Source organism: Aulostomus chinensis, chromosome 16 (assembly GCF_037954235.1).
Source record: "Aulostomus chinensis isolate RoL2024-O1b breed Wild chromosome 16, RoL_Achi_v1.0, whole genome shotgun sequence".
Classification (NCBI taxonomy): domain Eukaryota; kingdom Metazoa; phylum Chordata; class Actinopteri; order Syngnathiformes; family Aulostomidae; genus Aulostomus; species Aulostomus chinensis.
Window position 1 is genome coordinate 18,317,422 of NC_141335.1, and position 21,822 is coordinate 18,339,243.

At 39.1% G+C, this 21,822-nt stretch overlaps 1 long non-coding RNA gene across 8 annotated transcripts in view; it reads left to right on the forward strand.

Annotated features, from left to right (window-relative positions):
• The window catches only part of LOC147247724 (uncharacterized), a 361,363-nt gene that overhangs the window by 168,271 nt on the left and 171,270 nt on the right, over positions 1-21,822 (forward strand). For all 8 annotated transcript variants that reach the window (XR_015109542.1, XR_015109538.1, XR_015109539.1 and 5 more), the window contains 2 exons: positions 3,401-3,430; positions 3,898-3,984. This is a non-coding gene — a long non-coding RNA (uncharacterized LOC147247724). The remainder of the gene's footprint in view (positions 1-3,400; positions 3,431-3,897; positions 3,985-21,822) is intronic.

The following is a 21,822-nucleotide window of genomic DNA, read 5'->3' on the forward strand; positions in this document are numbered from 1 at the left end:
GCTGGCTAGTTTTGGTGCCGCTGACCATTAACAGGTGTATGTCGGCGAACTTCTTCTTCTACTCCTTCTTCTTCTATGTGGTTTTATGGCATGTTCGGAGCATGACCGCCACCTACCGCCGAAGAAAAATTGATTTAAACAGCTGACCATTAACAGGTGTATTCCGCAGATGAACTTCGATCGGCAATCATCTTGACGAGCCTTACCCCCGTGACATATTTCTGGTAGGAAATCTCAATGTTATGTTTTTTATGCCCTCAATGTCTGATCCTGTGCTCGTTTAGTTTGTATTTGCGCTCTCATGATTTTGACAGCTACCTGACGCCATATAGGAACAAACTCAGAACTTCCCACTGAAAAGTCCCTGATCAAGTGTAATTTAAATTATAAAATAAATTGTCCACAGTCACATGGGATTACCAGTTCTTATATTAAACTCAACCTCAGAGTTTGGTAACACAGGACAGTTGGTCGTGATCCTACTACAAGAAATGTAGCTCAAATGTTGTGAACAGCACAAATTGGCACACATTCATTACCACAATAAAAAAAAACCTAACGAGTTCAATTTTGTTCTGCAGGGATAACAAATATACAGTATGTACCTTCAAGTTTTGGCAATCCATTCAAAGAAATTTCAGCTGGAAACCAAAAAGTCAACATTTAAAGCTAGAACAAATTTAGTCAGTAACATACATGTCCTGACAATATTTGTAAATAGTTACTGAATAGACTGGATTACAGAAAAGTCTAAATGTCTAAAACAAGTCCAATCCATCTAATAGTTATGTACTTCATAATAAAACCTTAAGACTATTTCTCTTTGTGTGTTGTCTTCCCAAATGTTATTTATATATATATATATATATATATATATATATATATATATATATATATATATATATATATATATATATATGTATATATATATACCCCCATTAGTTAGTGTGGAACTCCATAAAAGGAATCATCCCCATTCTTTTTTCCTAAATCTCCAATATAATTCAAATTATTTTAATACTCCATAAAAACATTCTGCAAAATGTGTGCCTTGTATGGAGACATTTGCGTTTATGTTTCACCACTCATTAATTCAGTTTTCAGAACCATATTTTATATAGCAGGTTTAGACCATATTATTATGAATGGCGTGGTAACATTGCCTGGCCTGAAAATGTAGTTTTAAGTGTGTTATAATGACGTACAGCTAAATGTTTTAAGCTGGTATGAACTGTATTTTCTGCATAAATTGAAAATCATGTGGAACAAACCAGCATTTGAAAGCTGTCTGGGAAAGCTGCCTCTGTTATTTTCAGGTTTTTGGACAGTTTAGCCACATTTACACTAATGCACTTCCATTGCTTTGAGTTTTTGAATAAAGCTTGCTGGGCTCCGTCATCTTTCATGTCATTCTCTCAGACACGGACTACTATTTTTTGGAAATAACACACCACACTCACTCGTGGTTGAGAGGTGATTGAAATTCTTTCTCAGCATGATCACAGTTCTCTTGATGCTCTCAAATTCTCAAATTTACCTTTACAAGTCACACACACACACACACACACACACACACACACACACACACACACACACACACACACACACACATTTGCACTTGAACAAAGATAGTTGTGACTGCATGGTGAGAGATTTGGCTGATGTTTGGGAGATTTAAAAGGAGGATGCTAGCATTTCATAGTGATGTTTTATGGTTCACCCTAAACTCAGCCAAGTCACTAAAGGGTCTCATATTGTCTGGTTATTAGATCTGCTGACCAGAGTAAGTGTGTGTGTGCCTTTTACACCTTTTTTTTTCCCCTTTTCTGGCTCCTCTAGTACATTTTTCTCCTCCTCCTTCGTCCTCTGTCTCTCTTAGATGAACCAGAGAGCACTATTTGGTTGTGGCAGTGCAATGAAGAATGGGGAAGTAGTGTACACCAAAGTCCTTCACCAAACACATACACACACACACACACACACACACACACACACACACACACACACACACACACACACACACACACAGGATAAAGTGCATCGTGCGAGGTCTGTGTCTTGCTGTTTGATGTGTTCAACTTGTCGACCCTCTGTGTGTGTGTGTGTGTGTGTGTGTGTGTGTTTCCCTTGTGGTATGCAGACAACAAACAAGGTTCCTCGTGGGTTTTTTTGTGATGAAAGTTGAATACACACAAACATACACACACAGACACATACATGTACTCTTACCACATGTACATTCACAAAAAGGCACACACAACTCTGAGATGTCATAGCTGCATCTGGTTTATGTAACCATCTCTGGCATTGTACATTTGACCTGTCTCTTCATGTGCGTGTGTATATGTGTGTGTGTATGTGTGTGTATGTGTGTGTGTGCCTGTTACAGAGGAAGTTGGCTGAAGTAAAAAAACACTTTCCAAAGTCACACATAATCATTACCACAGTTGCATGATATTTTATGGTTTCTAAATGATAGTAATATAATTTCTTGTGCTGCATGTATAATTTCTACAAATACTACTGTTAAGAAGCATAATTATATGCATGCAGGATCAGCCTTGGTTTTATTCTCATATATTTATGACGCAGTTTATTGTCATCATTGTTTGGGGAACAAAATTGAAAAAAAAAAATCCCAACATTAGTGTCGATGACTTGACAAGCATATAAGATATATTTTACAAATTCTTGGTCAGAAATACGTCCTGCCTGGAATTGTTTGTCACTCATTAGAAAACCTGAGAAAAAAGGAAACAATGTTTTGCAAATGTGAAGCAATATTTTATGGTCAAGGAAACAATTTCAGGATGTTTAGATCTAATTATTGAATCAGAAAAAAAATAACTGATTCTACTTGCAATTGAATAAAGATTTATGACAAAGTGACCTCACATATGAAAAATATAATTCTAAGATGCACTGAGGAACTATAAAAACTCATGCTTTCTGTTATTTTAGTGTTAGTCACAATGTGAGACAATTATTGGAAATGTTCACACAGTTATCTGCTTTGGATGTGCAATCTTTTGCTCTGAATTTTTCACACAGACACACAGACAGACACACATTCACACATGCACACATACACACATACACACACACACACACAGTGCATCTTTTGATTTAATTTCAGGTATTTCAGAATGTTTCAGAATGACCCTGATTAGAGATACACTTTGGGTAATATTGGTTTATTTGTGAACGATTTTTGAGAGAACATTTGATAAGCAATCAACAACCAAGTCTCCCATGAACCTCTCAATCACAAGATTAAAAGTGAAACTGAAAAAAAGAAGAAACACATGCAACAAAATTCAGGTTATCTTACCTGTTGTATATCTATTTTTATATGACCTTTAATTTGTCAGGCATGAACAATTTTTTTTTTTTTTTACAGATGGCCCAGTAAGTTCAAGATTGAAGGAGGGTAAGGAATAAAAAAAACCAACAACAAAAAAAAAACAATCTGTGTGGAAATCCATCCTTTGGAAAATGTGTCCCGGTTTCATTTTCTATTTTTTTTTGTTATCAAAAATCAAATCAATCAATGCAGTTTTGAACAATTATGGTAACACTTTTATTAACTTGAATATGTGGCAGAAAATGTAGCAAAAACAACATGATTTGTGTCGGCAACAATACAGTGGAGGAAGTACACACTGTACTTTGTCATATACGACCGACTTCAAATGTTAGTGTCCGCGATGAATTTGAATAGTACCGCTTTGTATTTTGAGTAGCTATCATATTTAACACCCATCTTCTGGATCAACATCATTCATGCTCAAGCCTGAACAAAAAATAAATAAATAAACAGCTGACAAATATTGGAATGGATATGTCATCAAACACTGAATACCTGTGCTTAACCATGTCGTTTTTTTTCTGTGCCAGGTCGCAGCTCATCCCCGGTAGAGCTGATTTTACAAGATAGGGACTCCCAAATGTAATATCTTCAACTCAGAGGTTTCGGATGTAAAGGTGAAAACACACGCACGCACACACACGCACACCATTCAAAGATTGCTTTTATGAAGATGATGCTTACCAGTCGTAAGTTAAGCCAGCTGTATATCAAATGGAGTTGTGACAGCACTTTATGGTAGCACTGTAAATCTAGTGTAGGTTTATTTGGCCGCTATATTCGGTCATTAAATAGAGGCCTATTGATATGTTACATGTTGAAATAGAGGGTGGTATCACTGCACTCTTATGTATATATAACCTTGACTGTATTGTATCTGCCCATCTAATAATACAAACTCATTTCCCACTTATTACCTCTTAGCGTGATGGTGACCAATGTGTTTGCATGTAAACTAAAGACGTGTTGGCATTATTCAGCATTGCAACCAACCCCTCTTCCATTTTGGTCCACCATCACTACACACACACACACATACACTAATAATAACTTAACTACATTTTCATTTGCTCTGGCATATATGGATATGTGACTGCGTTCATAACTGAGTTACTCCACTATGAAAGTAACTAGTTACCAGGGAAAGTAACTATGGTGTTACTCATTTTTCTTTTAAGTTTAAAAATGTCAATGATTTTGGATGTTTTTTATAACTGTTCAAATCCTTTTTTGAGCTTGACGTTCATTTTAGCGGTCTCTTCATCAATGTATTTAGAAAATATCTTTCTGCACGGCGGAGCCGCTCCTCCTCTCCTCCTCTCCTCGGTATTTTGCCTATGAGGGCTCTGAAGGAGTCTGAATCAACTGTTGACAATGACAGCAAAATAATGGCCTATCAGTTTGTTAAGTTCTGTCTGTGTCACAAGTTTTTGTGGCGGGGTAAAGAAAAATCCAGCTTTGGCTGCTTTGACGGCGTGGCTCCTTGTCTTTCTTTGTTAGCGGAGCTCACCTTAACAGCACCTGGCTTGCTATCACCATTAGCAGTGTCAACGGGTTTCTGGCCACTAGTTTAGTAGAAGTGTGGGCCGTCGAGAGGTGCTTCATTAAATTGGAGTTGCTTACATTGGATGTTGACAGCCATTTTGATGCCCGACATGCAAGTGACCATTACATCCAACATGCTAGATGAAAACATCCAACTGAACATTTTGCTGTAAAAGCCCATCAACATTTACTCATTGTTTCCACATTTAAATGTCTGATGACTGTAATTTCACACATACCTGGAGTATGCCTCCAGGACATAATAATATTGATTAGCGCCAAGTGAGAGGCTAATTTTGTCAGTTACATTGCATTCATACAGAGAGCTATATGGAAAAGATAGTACATGTAGGTTGAGCTGTACCCTGAGCTGATTTTGAGACCTAAGACTGACCATCAACAGACATTTGAGCAAATTTCAAAATGTTGGCAGAGGATCATGAGCGTAGCATGGGCGTAATCTTGCCATTAGCGGGGACAGCTAGGAAGGTTAGTAGCAAGGCATTCAGACAACAGCTTAGAGTAGAAAACATCGTAGCATGGTTAGATTTATCTGTTGGTTGCCGGTAAAGTATTAATGATTCTGCAGTCAGAGTCAGATCACTTGTGACACATTAGTTGCATTAACTTGTCAGCACGTGTTCCACATAAAAAAAATTGTAAAATGGTATTTGTTTACTGTAGATTGTCTTATGAACAGGGGTGGACAAACTTTCCTGAGACAAGGTCACAGTTTAGGGGTCCAACATAAAACCTGTGTCAGGCCTCATCCAAAGGATTGTCTGCTTCTCAGGTTAGATATAGCCTTCATTTTAACAACAGTAGATATCAGAATTGGAGGAAAGTAAGCAGATTTTTTTTTGTGAAACAGGAGTTTGCCCAATCATTCCACATGTGTTTTGTGGATCTATGACTGTGTTCCCAGGGGCACTCTGTGGGGGGTACTCCAAGGGTATGGGGTGGACAGCCCCTTACAAAGGGCCATTCAGTCTTTCCACCGGAGGAGTGAGAGTCTGGTAAGTAAGTAAGTCGGACTTGTTCCCGGTGAGGGTTGGACTCTGCCAAGGCTGCCCATTGTCACTGGTTCTGTTCATAACTTTTATGGACAGAATTTCTAGGCGCAGCAGGGTGGTGGAGGGGGTCGAGTTTGGTGGTGGGAGGATGTCGTCTCTGCTTTTTGCGGATGAAGTGGTCCTCTTAGCTCCATCAGGCCACGACCTCCAGCTTTTGCTGGGACAGTTCGCAGCCGAATATGAAGCGACTGGGATGAGAATCAGCACCTCCAAGTCTGAGGACATGGTCCTCAGCCAGGAAAGGTTGGCCTTGCCCACACCAGGTCAGGGGGGAGGTCCTGCCCCAGGTGAAGGAGTTCAAGTATCTCGGGGTCTTGTTCACGAGTGAGGGTAGGATGGAGCGGGAGATTGACAGGTGGATCAGGGTGGCATCCGCAGTGATGCAGGTGGTAAAATAGTCCGTTGTGGTAGAGTGAGCTTAGCCAAAAGGCGAGGCTCTCGATTTACCGGTCAGTCTACGTTCCAACCCTCACCTATGGTCATGAGCTTTGGGTAATGACCAAAAGAACAAGATCGCGAATACAAGCAGCTGAAATGAGTTTCCTCCGCAGGATGGCTGGGCTCTCCCTTAGAGATAGGGTGAGAAACTCAGTCATTTGGGAGGGGCTCAGTGTGGAGCCGCTGCTCCTCCATGTTGAGAGGAGTCAGTTGAGGTGGTTCGGGCATCTGGCCTCCTGGACGCCTCCCTTGGGAGGTGTTCCAGGCATCCCCAACCGGGAGGAGGCCTTGAGGCCGACCCAGGACATGCTGGAGGGATTATATCTCTCAGCTGGCCAGGGAACACCTCGGGATTCCCTCAGAAGAGCTGGTGGAAGTGGGTGGGGAGAGGACAGTCTAGGCTGCTGCCCCCGCGACCTGGACCAACCGGATAAGTGGAGGACGAGGAGGAGGAGGAGAAGTGATGACAGAGAAGAGGTCAACATGCTTTCAGAGAGATTAATCTCTCCTGGCAGACTTTCAGGGTTTTAGTTGGTCTTCCATGTGTCTAGTTCAATGAAGACCTTACACAGGCTATAGGGGCAAAATGAAGGAAAAGCAGTGCAACATTTAGTATTTTACATTAAGTGTATAATCACAATATGAATGTTGAGTCATCATTGGTCTTGGATTGTCCTGGAATCTTCTACGCTGCAACATTTGAGGTGTGTACTGTCTTCATCTAAATGTAGCGAAAACAAACAAAAAAAAAGGTTCGAGGAAGTTTCACTGAAAATGTCTGCTGACAGAAAGATGTTGAGAGGAAGGAAACAATATATAATGTAACACCAAATAATAAACAAAATGTGCGATGGGAGAAACCATGGTACTATTATGAGATTTGTTTATAGGAATCAGTCCGAGCAAAAATATTGACTTGAGCATAATGAATGTCAGAAGTGCATCCTGCAATTCAGCATTATAACATGAGTCTTTCAAAAGTACTGTTACAGTATAATGTTTCCTTCACTAAAATAATTGGCAGGTTTGCTTAGATTTTTTAAAGCCAGTTTCACTTTTGTGGTGCAGATGACACATGAACATCTGTTAAAAAAAAAACAAAAAATACAAAACTAAAACAAAACAGAACCACAGCCTTTCCATTCCACATCTTCATGGGATGAAGATGAGGAGCAAATGATTTCATTTTTTTTTTCTTTTTCACCACTGCCATAATAGCTTCGCTCAATTCACCATCTCCTCATTCCTGTCATTTAGGGAATGCTAATAAATGCGAACAACCAAGGCAGGATGTTTTGCCATTTTCTGCTTCCCCACTGTTTCTCACATTGCTGTAGCGACTAAATTAGACTGAGCCAAACTGAGAAATTATAGCACAGAGGCCAGATGTAATATTTGTTTTTCACACTGCAGCGTCAGGTAAATGTTTAAAAGAAAGAAAAAGAAATCAAGCATAAATCAAAACGGTTCCCTCATCGGATTTGGGACTCATTGTGATTTGCTGATGGTGGCCAGCTAATCATTTGATCCTATTAGAAGAAGTGAAGTGTTTGTATGTTTATGTGGGATTCTGCCAAGAGAGTTAACAACCGCTGTAAATAGGCCGGGGATCGGCGTCTTGATTTGTGCACAGTCGCTGGTGTGTGCGTGTGCGTGCGTGCGTGCGTGTGTGTGTGTGTGTGTACGTTTCCTCACTAGCTGTTTTTTTTTTCCCTATAAAAGCAATTTGCCCCATGCTTGGGCTAGGCAATGAGCAGATGCTACCATTGTAAATGATGATGCGAGGGGCCATAATAAAGAGTTGATAAACACAGAATTACTGCTGGGCTGTGGGCATGCAGGGGGTGGGAGGGGAGGGGGGGGAGAGGGGGGGGGGGTTAGACAGAGCGATAAATACACACACACACACACACACGCACACACACACTCAGAAACACAGATAAAACAGAAGAAATCAGACATTAGTTACAATTTTTGTAACACATGTTAACTGGTCCTGCATATATTAGTCAAATCCCTCTTACACTTATGTGGATTTTGTCATTTTCATACTTTATGTTTGGGATGTTATATAGTGGCATGCACATGAGTGAAATTACTGTGTATATTAATACAAAAAATGTGTAACACAAGAGTCATGGGGGGGGGGGGGGGGGGTTGGAGCCTGTCCCATCCAATCTGTCACCAGTTGAGAGGCAGGTTCATCCTGGACAGGTCACCTCTCCATGGGACGGCAAACATTATCATTAGTATTTGTGTTACTATTATTTGTACTGTATTTGCACTAGTATAGCACTAGTGTATTGCATTAATATCAGAATTTGAATCGTATCATGCCTGAGTTAATTTGTTATTGTAATTTTTATTGTAATTGTTATGGACCACATTTATGTTATTATAGCTGCTGTTACTGTTGTGTCTTCCATCTATCCTTCCTTCTGTCCCTCCATCTCCCTCTTTTTCTCTGTGTTCACTGCTGTGGCTCTTCATGGCATGTTAACTGAACACAATATATACAAATAAATAATAAAAGTGTCACAAAAGTATATGAAGTCAAGCTCTTGGGTCACCATCCTCTGGGATTTTTTGTGGGATGAGCATGATATTTTGTAGTCTTTCCTGATGGAAAAACAAAAAGTTGTTCTGGGCGAGCTTTCCAGGACTTTCTCAGACACATTTCTGGTGAAAAAAACCCCGAAAGTCTGAGCATTTTCAATTGTCCGAACATTTTCAGATGATGTTAATTAATTATTTTATCCCAAACCTAACCAGACCTTAACCACAGCATATTCATTATTGTCATATAATATTTCATTTTCTGGTTAAAGAAAAGAAACTGTAAATTCTCATTGAGAGGGTTTTGCATTTCAATCCTTGGATGTGTATTCAAGCACTGTCATGGTTTGGCCTCAAACTTTCACCCTCTAAGTGACACCAGGGAGCGCTATCATGGAGCAGAGAGAGAGGATGGACGGCGTGTGTATGAATGTGGATGAACTCTGCCCTAACAATAGAGGGAACAGGCTGCAAGAGGATGATGAGCTGCACCAAAATATTAAATAAAATATGTGAGAGTTAGTGTATTCAGTGTATTGTCCACCTTAGAATTTTCCCAAGATTCAGGACCAGCACTCAAATGTACTCGTGTTCCAAGTTCCCCAAAAAAACCTATCAAATGACTTTCGGTGTACCAGGACATTTTGGAGCCCTAGATGAAGTGGCCCACTTCATCAGGTGCTACCAAATTCATCAGGTGTTAAATCACCCTGTCAAATGGCAGTGATCCACCTGTACTCTGATCATACATGCTCTTATGGGATGCCAACACCTTGAAGTGATTTTGTGGATTGCACTGCACTGAAATATTTTGGTAGTGTAATTACTTTTCTCATATATTTTGTATATTTGCTTCTTTCCTGTTACTGTGTGTGTGTGTGTGTGTGTGTGTGTGTGTGTGTGTGTGTGTGTGTGTGTGTGTGTTGTTTTAGCCTTTTTGTTTGCTTGAGGACTGTTGTGATGGCACAATTAACCGTGAGGGTTTATGTGCGCATGTGTGTACGTTTGTGTCCACACGAAGCTTTGTCCCCAGGATGTTAGTCAAAGGGCTGCAATGTGGGCCCTTTGAAGAGCCTGGAGAACATGTTGTGTTCTTTTCCTTTTCTTGCTGTATGAGTACTTTAACGGACACACAAATCTTGGAGTAAAAAAAAAAAAAGACAGAAAGAAAGGGAGGAAGAGAGAATGATATATGAGGACCAAGAGCAAATACAAGGAATATCAGGAGGTAGAGACAGAAAGAGAGATTCATCCAAAGAGAGAGAGAGAGAATCTCCTCCCTTTGGCAGAGTGCTGGTGTCTCTTTCATGTCCTCCATGCTTGGATCTGAGGCTGTCTCCCAGCTGGGCCTGGTGTGCATGTGTGTAGTTAAGTGCTGGCTAATTTCCCCTTGGATCTCCAAACCGTAGCCTCTGATTTCCCCCAACTACCCCACCAACATCACGATCTCCATCTCCTCCCTGTGTGAATTCTGCAAAGGGGAGTCAGGGCAATGATGACCAGTCAAGAACAGATTCACTACACTTGAGTTCCACAATGAAGCGCTCATGTAAAAAAAAAAAAAAAAATGTTTGCTCCCTCTGGACTTTCTGTAGATAGAAATGAAGGCAGCAGCTTCAATTAAATGAGTTTGATAAAAAAAAAAACAATATCTCAATGTGCATGATAAAACCTCAACTTAAAAAAACTTTTAACTTGATTGATAATAATAATAATATAATTTATTGTCAATAATAATTTATTAATAATAAATTACAGTTAACTTCTGTCTATATATAGATATAGCTATAGATAGATAGATAGATAGATAGATAGATAGATAGATAGATAGATAGATAGATAGATAGATAGATAGATAGAAGAAGTTAATTATCTATTTTTTTCACCTCTATCATGCAAACACTACATAGTGTTCACATGTAGCAGACAGCGCCAAAGGGCAATGCATTTCATTTGGAGTTGAAAGTCCAATTGCAGAAGAAACTCTGATGTTTGAGACCCCAGATAAGGATAAATCTCAAATAATTGCTTCTCAGTTTTTGATCCTAAATATCTATGATGATTTAAGTAAACACACTTCCAAAAGTACCAGAATTCTTTCATTGTAGGGCCCTTTTAGAAAGTATCTTTCAGGTGGTTAATTGTTTCTGATGTGGTGGTGTGAGATACAAGGACAAGAACAATATTACAATTTTATTTTACTAAATCAAAATAAATATGTCTGTATCCATTGCAATATTAGGGGCTCAGCTTGTGTTCTGAGGTACTGTATCTTGATGAGGTTTGTTTCACAGATCCATTTTTAGCCCTAATTCAGAACAATTATTTGCTATGCAACAAAACAGTTTCAGAATGTTGCAGAGGAAATTGCAGCAGTGTGTACTGGGTGTTGCAATCAGTTGCATCGAGTCTCGAAAGATTCATCATGTCAAATCTACAAGCCCACTTTTAGAATATTTTAAGACATTTTGGGATGTCATGAGTTGCATCTAGCCTTGTTGTAAACTGTTGATCTGAACTGGGCCTGCCTGGAAGAAATTTCCCATATAAACACTCAGCAGCAGTATTTCATTGGATGAAGCGTCTGTCTATCATCGTCTATCCCAGGCAACAAACCCACAGATGCAGAAGCCAGTTAGCAGAAGAATGAAAACCTCTTTCAATTAGTAAATGCCATCAGTATTTATCTTTGATCATCTTTCATTGGGTGGCATGGCTCTGAGGTAGAGTGTCTGTCTAGTAACCAAAGGGTCGTTGGTTTGATCCTGTCTTCCTACTGAGTCTGTGTTTAAGTGTTCTTGACCAAGATCCTCAACCTCACCTGAACTCCTGCTGATTATTTGGTGCCTTGGATGGCAGCCTTGACCATCAGTTTGTATATTGGTGAATGAGAGAAAATTGTAAACCACTTTGAGTACTGTTAAGGACGTAGGAGAGGAAAGGTATGATATAAATACAGTCAATTTCAAAGAAGGCATATGTATCATTGTTTTTGCACAAAGACCTAACCTTTTGAGGAGCTGCCATTCTTGTTTTGACGTAATCATAACTAAACCCCCCTCAAAGGATGCTGGAGGTAAACGGGCAACTGGACACAAACAGCAAATGTCAAATCTCATAAATTGGTATCTTGGATGATCTTGTGACAGAATCTGCCTTGCAAGGGAATTTCTAAGGTAGCCCAGCCTTGCACATACTTTGCATGTCTCTTAAAAAGACAAAAAAAAAAAAAATCAAATCATGCCAATGGTAGCTTTTAGATTTGTCTATATTGATGTATTCTGATTAATGTACATGTCTGGTGATATTTTCCAATTATATTGAGAGGCCGCTGGCTTTACAAGATCATTCTAGAATTCTGCCAGAATCTTCCCAGGCTTCAAGGTTAGGATGGGTATGTGTGTGTCTTTGTATCCCCACCAAAAGCGGTTCAGCCAATCAGCATTCTTTGAGGAGATAGGGGTGTGGTTTAGGTGTGATGCGAGTGAGACTTCATTCGTACAGTTCTTGAACAGGTGAGTACAAATACTGCTTACATCAACTATATTAAAAATGAAGAATATTTCTTCTTTAAACAAAGAGCAAAGGATGTCACTGAGTGCTTTTCTACACGGAAACAATGATTTTTACTCTTCTACCAACTTGCTTTGGCTTTTGCACTAGTTTTTAAATGTGATTGGTTGAAGTTAGGCTGTGATACATGCTAATAGACAGATGATTCATCCAATCACCTAATGAGTATATCTTAAAAGATTTGGCCCTTCCCCAAACATTTTTTGTCATGAACTCTCCAGATGGTTCTGTTTGATGAAATATCTGGTGTGTCAGGTTCAATAACCCAAAATATTTAAAGAAAAATTATAAGTAATGTTTGATAAACAAACCAGACAGTGATTGTGTGGAAACCAGGGAAACAATGGGATGAACAAAAATGTGTGTGTATTTAAGCGTATGTGTGTTTTGTTTATGCATGCATGTGCAGTTCAAGTTTACAATGTATATTTACATATGCAGGGCTATTATTTGTTCTGAGTGTAATTCATATGGACACGCTTCGTTTATTCCCCTCCATCAGCATATACACATTAGTAGATTCTCATATGTTACAGATTGTGTTATTCATTCCTGTCACATCAAACAGAAATGACACAGTCATGTTATGGGAAGATGACAAGGAGAGAGAGAAAGAGAGGAGAGTGGGAGTCTGGAAGGAAGAAAGAAGGAACTAGAGGGGCATTTACTCTGAGAGTGCAGACCTCCACAAAGGAATGTAACCCATGCTTCTATGATATGCAAATCTGCAACTGGAACATCATATATGTCTGGACATATTTGCAAAGCTATTAAAAATATTCAGTGGTTCCAGTTTTCAAGCCTGACAGTGATGGAATTCAAATACCATTTTATGCAGTGTATACAATTCTCACTCACAATTTGCACTAAATCCTTCTTGTTAATATATATTGTAAGTGATAATATGCCATTTTTTCCCTTCAAGTTCTAGCAGTGAATAATACACAGAATAAAGTATTGATGCCCTCACAGTGCATTTGCAAGATATTGGTGTCATTTAAGCTGTCTAACTACTTGAGACTGCCACCACAATTCAGTGAACATGATACCTTATTTTGTGGGTACTATTTTATGAATTTTTTGGCTATCCATTATATATATATATATATATATATATATATATATATATATATATATATATATATATATATATATATATATATATATATATATATATATGTGGCCTCACAGCAAGAAGGTTCCGGGTTCGAGTCCCGGCTCAGGCACTGGATCTTTCTGTGTGGAGTCTGCATGTTCTCCCCGTGTCTGCGTGGGTTCTTTCTGGGTACTCCGGCTTCCTCCCACAGTCCAAAAACATGCAATTGGGGACTAGGCTGATTGAATACTCTAAATTGACCGTATGTATGAGTGTGAATGGTTGTTCGTCTCTCTATGTTGGCCCTGCGATGGACTGGCGACCTTTCCAGGGTGTACCCCGCCTCTCGCCCGTTGACGCTGGGATTGGCTCCAGCCCCCCTGCGACCCTTAATGTGTAGGAATAAGCGGAAGATGATGATGATGGATGGATGGATGTTTGAAATCAATTTAAGAGAAAAAAAATTAGTCTTACTTTGGAAATCATGTAGATTTAGGCTATGAGTCAGTGGGTAGAAAACAATCTTATGACCCTGTATTTTTTGAATAAGGTAATTATACTTGTTAATCATCCATTCAATACATGGCAAAAAATACCTTGCACTTTATCCTTAAAAAATGTCCCTTATATGTCTAAGTAATTTTTAGGGCCTGAGCCTGAAGGTACTTCAGGCGAAGACCCTATTATGTTTGCAGAGCAACACATTAGCAGCACTAAAAACACGACAAACACACACTAAACAGTGTTCCAGCCCCCCCCCCCCCCCCCCCCCAACACCCATGAGGCAGCTCGGCCAGACGGCCCGGAGCCGGATTTCACATACACACCCATTCAAAACCTGGTACTAGACTGTTTTTGCTGTCAATGAGCGCGTATTATGTGCATAATGCGCATCATCTAATTTCACCCCCTGAACATGCATGAAATACGCCACACTTGTCCGCAAGACTTTTATGTCAATTTTTATATGGAAATTATTGTTAAGAATCCTACACAAATAGTATAGTCTTCCTTTGAATGTGGCACCCAGAAACACTTGGTAAGACTAAGAAACAATCTTCCAAATCAAAACATCCATAATATGAATGTTGTTAGACAACTCCTGACCTATATATGTTGTATTGTTTTAAACTTTGTAGAGCAGTGTGAGACCGTGTTGAAAATCACTGACCAGCCAAGCAGTGTGAGCCATTCATTCATTGATCAGCGGTGAGTAAGATGATGCATAAACAATGGATGGTTATCTAAAATGTGTTCAGCCACAAGCTGACAACGATTCATTTTGGGTATATTACATTTTATGGTTTGATACTGTTACTTTTATTTTGTTAATTACTGAAGGAAATTTATTATTTCTGTACATTATTTGGGGTATGGTAATTGAAGGTAAATGCATCTCTCACCTGTTGCTAGCCAGGGAGAGATATAAAGCACGCTGAGCCATAAATACCTACAACTTACTTTACAAAACACCGTTAAGCTATTTAATGTGCATGAGGTACATTGCACAGCCTCATTTCATTTTGGTCATTAAACGGACATTTCATGTATTTTTGATTTGTTGAAAAAGGAAAGTTCTTTGAATATTTGAAGATTGTAAAAGAAAATAAGTGCTTTGAACATTGTGGCCATTGTGGCCAAGTGGCCATTCAACTAATTCAAATCATTGTTGTCTGTGTCATTATTGATGTGCATCACTGGCTCTTAAAAACACTAGAATTCTTCTGATACTAGTCCAGGTATTGACATATACATTATTGACTATTACCACTTGTATGCTCTATTACTAATTTGTAATTAAGGTTACACAAATGTACAAAAATAAGTGTGCAAATGTGTAAAAATAAGTAATATATAAGAGTAATACACAAAGTAAAAGAGGAAGAAGTATGTACAGCAGTGGAGTATGTATTAAATATATGCGTATGTACAGTGATATTGCACTATGAAAAAAAGTCCTGGTGGGTATGTGGTCTGCTGGTTCTACAGCTCCTGGTTGTAAAGTCTGACAGCTGCAGGAAGGAAGCACCTGTGATATAAATCTTCACACACTTTGGGGGAAGGAGCCTGTCGCTGAAGGAGCTCCTCAGTGCTGTTAGAATGTCCTGCATGGGGTGGGAGTCACTGTCCAACATGGATGACAGCTTAGCCATCATCCTCCTCTCTCCTACCACCCCCACTGAGTCCAGGGGGCATCCCAGGACAGAGCAGGCCTTCTTTTTGCCATGTATTAAAAACCTGACTCATATAAAGTCAAGCTTGTAAAGTAAGTGATTGAACTTATCCCATCATCAGGTTCAAAAAATCCTGCAATAATGGGGATCAAAATACATATTTCCAGGTCAAAATGACATTTGCTGTTTTCACCCGAATTACATCATTTGACTGCGCCTTCCAAAAATGATACAAATCACTTTTGAAGAACAAATGTGTTGTATGATGTGAAAACACTATGATTAAGGTCTGGTTAGGTTTTGGGAAATACCATGGTTTGGGTTCAAATAACTAGTTTGCTGTAGGTAGGGAAACACTGTGGTTTTTGGGTTGAAGTGTCTTCTTCTGTGAAGCTCTGTTCTCATAGTTAGAAGACACTCGTGATTAAGATCCGGGCGATCATGTTTTTTTATTTCTTTTATATGCAATATTGACTTGGTGCTAGGAACAAACAGTGAAACAACATAGACAGTGTGTAGCTATATATAATAACACCCCTTCAACTTCCTGTTTTTCTCCAGTCATAAGAGCAAGTCTCCTCTGTCCCTGGCACTTATCTAAGATGTTTTGTGGTAGAAACAACTGATAATTTGCCTTCTTTGAAGGGTTTCTTGCAACGAGAGATACCCTTTCACAAATTGCTACATTACAATTACACACATCTTGAAGTGCTCGATTTTGCTTAAATGAGGTGTAAATGTGCGGGTAAGTTTATTGATTATTTAAGTCAGAATCAGGGAAAGTGCCCTCTCACAGGATTCACTATGTCTGATAAAGACATAGGAAGAAGCATACAAAGACAGCTTACACAACCTGTTAGTTTCAAAAGTTTGGTTTGTTAGACATATAATATTTACTGATTGTAAATGGAGCATCTTCTTGCAGTCATTGAGTAAAATAGGAAGTTATACTAATCTTCAATTCTTGATTATTCTGTGAGCAGAGTTTTTGATGCAATTTAATGTTTATTTAACCAATTTCATTGATCCCCTAACGGTTTTTGACTGTCTGTCTGTAATCGACTCTCTGGCCAAAAAACTTTAGGGCAAAATCATGTATTGTTTCTTCTTTGTCTTCAAATGAATTTCCGGGAGGCTGTAGACAAGATTATTATTATTAAGATGGGGAGTGTCGTTCATAAAATTTAGAACACATTTACTGTCAAAAAGAAAAGCGACTCTTTAGGTAATGGAAAAAAGGTCATGCGTTCCTGATTGGGGGTTGGATGAGGGGTAGTGTTGTTGCGGAGATAAAAATCCATCCACCTATCCATCCATCCATTTTCTACCACTTATCCTGTTAAGGGTCACGGAGGGACTGGAGCCTATCCCAGTAGCTGTCGGGCACAAGGCAGGGTTCACCCTGGATGGGTCGCCAGTCCATCGCAGGTCCAACACATATAGACAGACAACCTTACCAATTTAGAGTATCCAATTAACCAAGTCCCCATTAGCATGTCTTTGGACTGTGGGAGGAAGCTGGAGTTCCCAGAAAGAACCCACACAGGGAGAACATGCAGACTCCACACAGAAAGATCCCGTGCCTGAGGCGGGGCTCGAACCCGGAACCTTCTTGCTGTGAGGCAACAGTGCTAACCACTGCACCACCGTGTCACCCAGAGATAAAAATGCTCACAGATATATTATACCTGTGACGCTGCATGTGTTACGTGCTCAGCTACTCTACATCTGTATACTTGAACCTCTTCTGTAATTGTTTGTCGTGCTATGCAATACAGCCAGCATATGTTGCTCTTACATACAGTAGGAGGAGTTTGGGTTGATGTAAGGACATATCAAGCACTATGGTTTAGTTGCCTTTCCATAGATCAAATAGATATTGGAGAAAAAGTAACTGAACTACACAGCATAATTTAAAAAAGGAGGAAATAAAGAGAAAGTGCGAGGTGCAGCAGGGGGATTGGGGAGAAATGCATGTTGAGGATGGGTATGTAACATCATCTCATAAGTAAAACAGGATAAGATTTTTGGAGGTGGGGAACTTTTCTCCTTCTGCAGATATGGTAATTCATGCCATTGGCTACAGCCTCAGAAATGTGCTGTCCCCACTCAACATGCAATATTCATTTTGGGTTTGCCATAACTTTATTCCTCACATAGCTTCTCTGCTATAGCCCAGAGTTGTCCTTTAATGGAAGTAAATGTCAAAATCTGTCAAACACAACTCCTGAGTGATCTAGCTCTACCAGAAAATGTAATGCAATAGTCTGAAGATGAAAATATGGCTTCTAACATTACTACTGGTTTAGAAATTGAACTCTGAAAATGAGCCAATTCAAATACTTGGCACAATTCATACCGGTCCAAGATAATGGACCTCAAACAAAATAAAACACTATGCAAAGTATTTTTGCGTTAACTTCCAGCTGAAAAAGAGGTTTAGAAGTTTAGTTATTCTTGACTTGAAATAATTTTCTGCACATACAAAGTAAAAAAAAAATGTTACTAAATGTTAATATTGTTGAAAACAGACTGAAAAAACACAGTTCAAATTAACAATAAAAGGAACACTGCCTCACAGATGTATGCACACACACACACACACACACACACACACACACACACACACACACACAATGACCTGACCTTCCATCACCAAAGTGTTTTCTAGTCCTCCTTCAGTCCAAATGGATATTTGAGCCAAATTTCTCCCAAGGTTTCCCTAAGATATTGGGTTAATGACAAATAAATCTGCAGCTGAACTAAAAACAAAATGCCCCCATATCAGAAACCTCCTCAATGTATGAGCTTCATGATGTTATCCAACCAACTGGTAAAGTAAAGTTAAAAAAACAAAAACATTAATGATAACATACGGTACATTGAGAGAAAGAGAGAAAGAATCTCAACTTTTATTCTGACTGTCAAAATGGGAAATAACGAAGATTCCAATTGCTCTTTTTCATTGTTCCCATGTGTTATGTCCACTAAATGTGATCATACAATCATACAACCTTAAGAGTGTATGTAACCATGGCCACACTGAGTCAGTGTGTGTGTGTGTGTGTGTGTGTGTGTGTGTGTGTGTGTGTGTGTGTGTGCGCGCACAGTGCAGGTGGTGAGGGGGTGGTAATTAACAATGACATCTCCTGAGCCAGGTCCAACCAGTGCTCTCATCACCTCATATGCTATATTTATCTCTCCTCTCCATCCTTCTATCATAGTTATTATCACTTCGTCTCTTTCTCTATTTACTTCCTGTACTCTGTTCTCTCCCCTGCCAACCCATTGCTTTTCCATTTTTTTTCCTTAAGAAGGAGATGAATAGAAAGATATAATGGGTCAACAAAGGCTACATATACTTCCACTTTTAATAGCTTTGATATAAATATCTCTTCTATCAAGTCTATTATGACAATGAATGACACTAATGTTTTAATCGAGCTGCAGAAATCTTCAGTAATTGGACAGTCATGTAACTCTAATTCATCTGTTAAAAGGTTCATATTTGACCATATTGTTTACTTTTGAGTGTTGCAGGTTAAATAGCTTTTTCCTCAAATTTTATTTCAGAGTTCCATCCAGCCTCCAACTGAACTCTGCACTCAGTTGACTGACACATTTTTCAGACCCATAGTTAAAACCCAAAGGACACACTAATAAGGAACTGATTTAATTTGAGCAGTGATCTAATGTATATTGAAAAATCCATTTTTGCTTTGAATATCTCACATCACAAATATCTCCTGTTTAGTCAAAGTAGGCATACATTAACATGCCTTTTTTTTTTTTTTTGCTTAAAGTGCATTTCAAATTTTATTTTGATTTATGAAGGACTAATAAATATCAATGTAAACAATCTCTGACACACCTTGTTGATAGAAATGGCCCATCTTCAGATGTAAGTCCTTGAACTCAGGTTTAAGGCCATCACCTACTGTCAGCTCCTTGAGGTCACGACTTCCATCTGTTGCCGGATTTTCTTAAACATTGGTTGGTCCCTACAGACCTCGATCAGCAGGATGTCTCCAGGAGGCTAAAGTTCTCATACAGCACGGCCTTGGGTCACATTTTCTTTTTTGCTCTATACTTTTATTGAGGGACTTGATTCAGTGGAGAGCAGCAGCTGTAGTGGTAGGTCAGGGGCCATGAGAGTTTAAGTGGCAAAATGCTGGTTGGGTATCATGATGTGGAACACCTTGTGAACAGGATGCAGTGGACTGAGTGGTGTTGCCACATGTCACCTGGCATGTTCTGGATGTGGCCAGACACCTCCAGTTATCAAGTTTGGTCACAATGTGCAAACTTGCTGTGTGTTGTTGAATTCCACATTGATACCTGATCCTTTCCACATTGATACCTGATCCTTTCCACATTGATACCTGATCCTTTGCCAAAACAACCGGGTTAAATTTGTGTTATTGGATTTCACAATGCAAAACCTATTCCCATGGCAGTTACTTTTTCTTTTCTTTTTTTTTTTTAGGCTGTCAATTTAGGAATAACCACTTCATGATATTCATTAATGCAATTTTCACAGCACAGTTTTAGGCTTTACACTAGTAAGATTGTCATATGTGTCGGGGCCTTTGAACTGTAATTTAAATGGAATTTTTCCTGGCCCTTTGAGGAGGTTTTGGGCTGGACTGGGATGGACTGAGTAGAGTTCTGGCCAAGATTCAGATGTTAATGTTTCTGAGCATTAGACTTGTCCAACAGCGAAGGGAGATATCATTAAAGCTGAAGAAGAATCAATTATTTATTTATATTGGTAAAATATAAATGTTCTCAGATAGAGAAGATTTCCAGAAATAAGATTTTGACTTTTTTTTCTCCCACTGGTGTGGCAAAAGGGGAGAGTGCAGCAGCAGCCAGTAACAGCCTCACACATGAAGCAAAATATGTCAGAGACCCTCCTGCAAGATGTGCAGTACGAGAGGACTGTTCTGGAGACTCTTTCACACTAATTCAGCCAACAGAGTCAAACAGAGCAATAGAGCAGCGGAAAGACATGAACAGTAGAGAGACTTGTCTCCCACACACCAGCTGTCCACTGACATGCTGCAAAGAGAAGTTTCACATGGATTCAGTTCTTGCACCTTTGGCAAAAGCATATCTTGTGGTTCCATCAACCTCCGTTCCAAGTGAGCATGTTATTTCTACAGCAGGAGATGAACTGTCAGAGGTCTCAACTGCTGACTGAAAATGTTGACATGCTGGTTTTCTTCAAAAAAACAAACAAAACAAACAAACAAACAAAAAAAACGAATTGTTCAAGGACAAAAATATATATGTTGTTGCTGTGAAAACATTGCAGTGGGGTTTTGTGGTCTGGCCCGCTCGGGTGATTTGTTGTTTTTGCAAGTTCAGACATGCATTCTTCATCTTGTTTATATAGTACATCAAAAACATTAAAATAAATTTGCATTCTTTCATGTTCTTATTTATTTTGGATCTTCTTGTTTCAATGAAGTCAAGACTTTGTGTTTTTATGTTTCATTTTGCGCCAATTTTGTAGATTTAAAACAACTGGAATTATTGATCATACAGTGCAGTAACAGTTACTATCATGAATATGTTAGCATGCATATGGTATTAAATCATTATCTCACTTTGTAAATTTGCAAACTCAAAGTCATGTTAAAAAAAAAAAACAATGAGGCAAATGTGTCACCGTATTGTGCTACCTCTGGTTGTCCAGCATCATCATCATCACCATCACTACAGACACACTCAAGGAAAAGACCACAAGTGAGACAACAAAGTTTTCCTCTTTAGAATGCTTGGTTATTATGATTCTATTTAATTTTATTTTCATACTTATTTCTCTTCATATTTGTAGATTTATTATATTCAATATTGATACAAATTAAACAATACATTTGGGGAATATTTTCCATCCATCCATCCATCCATTTTCTTCCGCTTATTCTTGTTAAGCGTCGCAGGGGGGCTGGAGCCTATCCCAGCAGCTACGGGCAAGAGGTGAGGTACACCCTG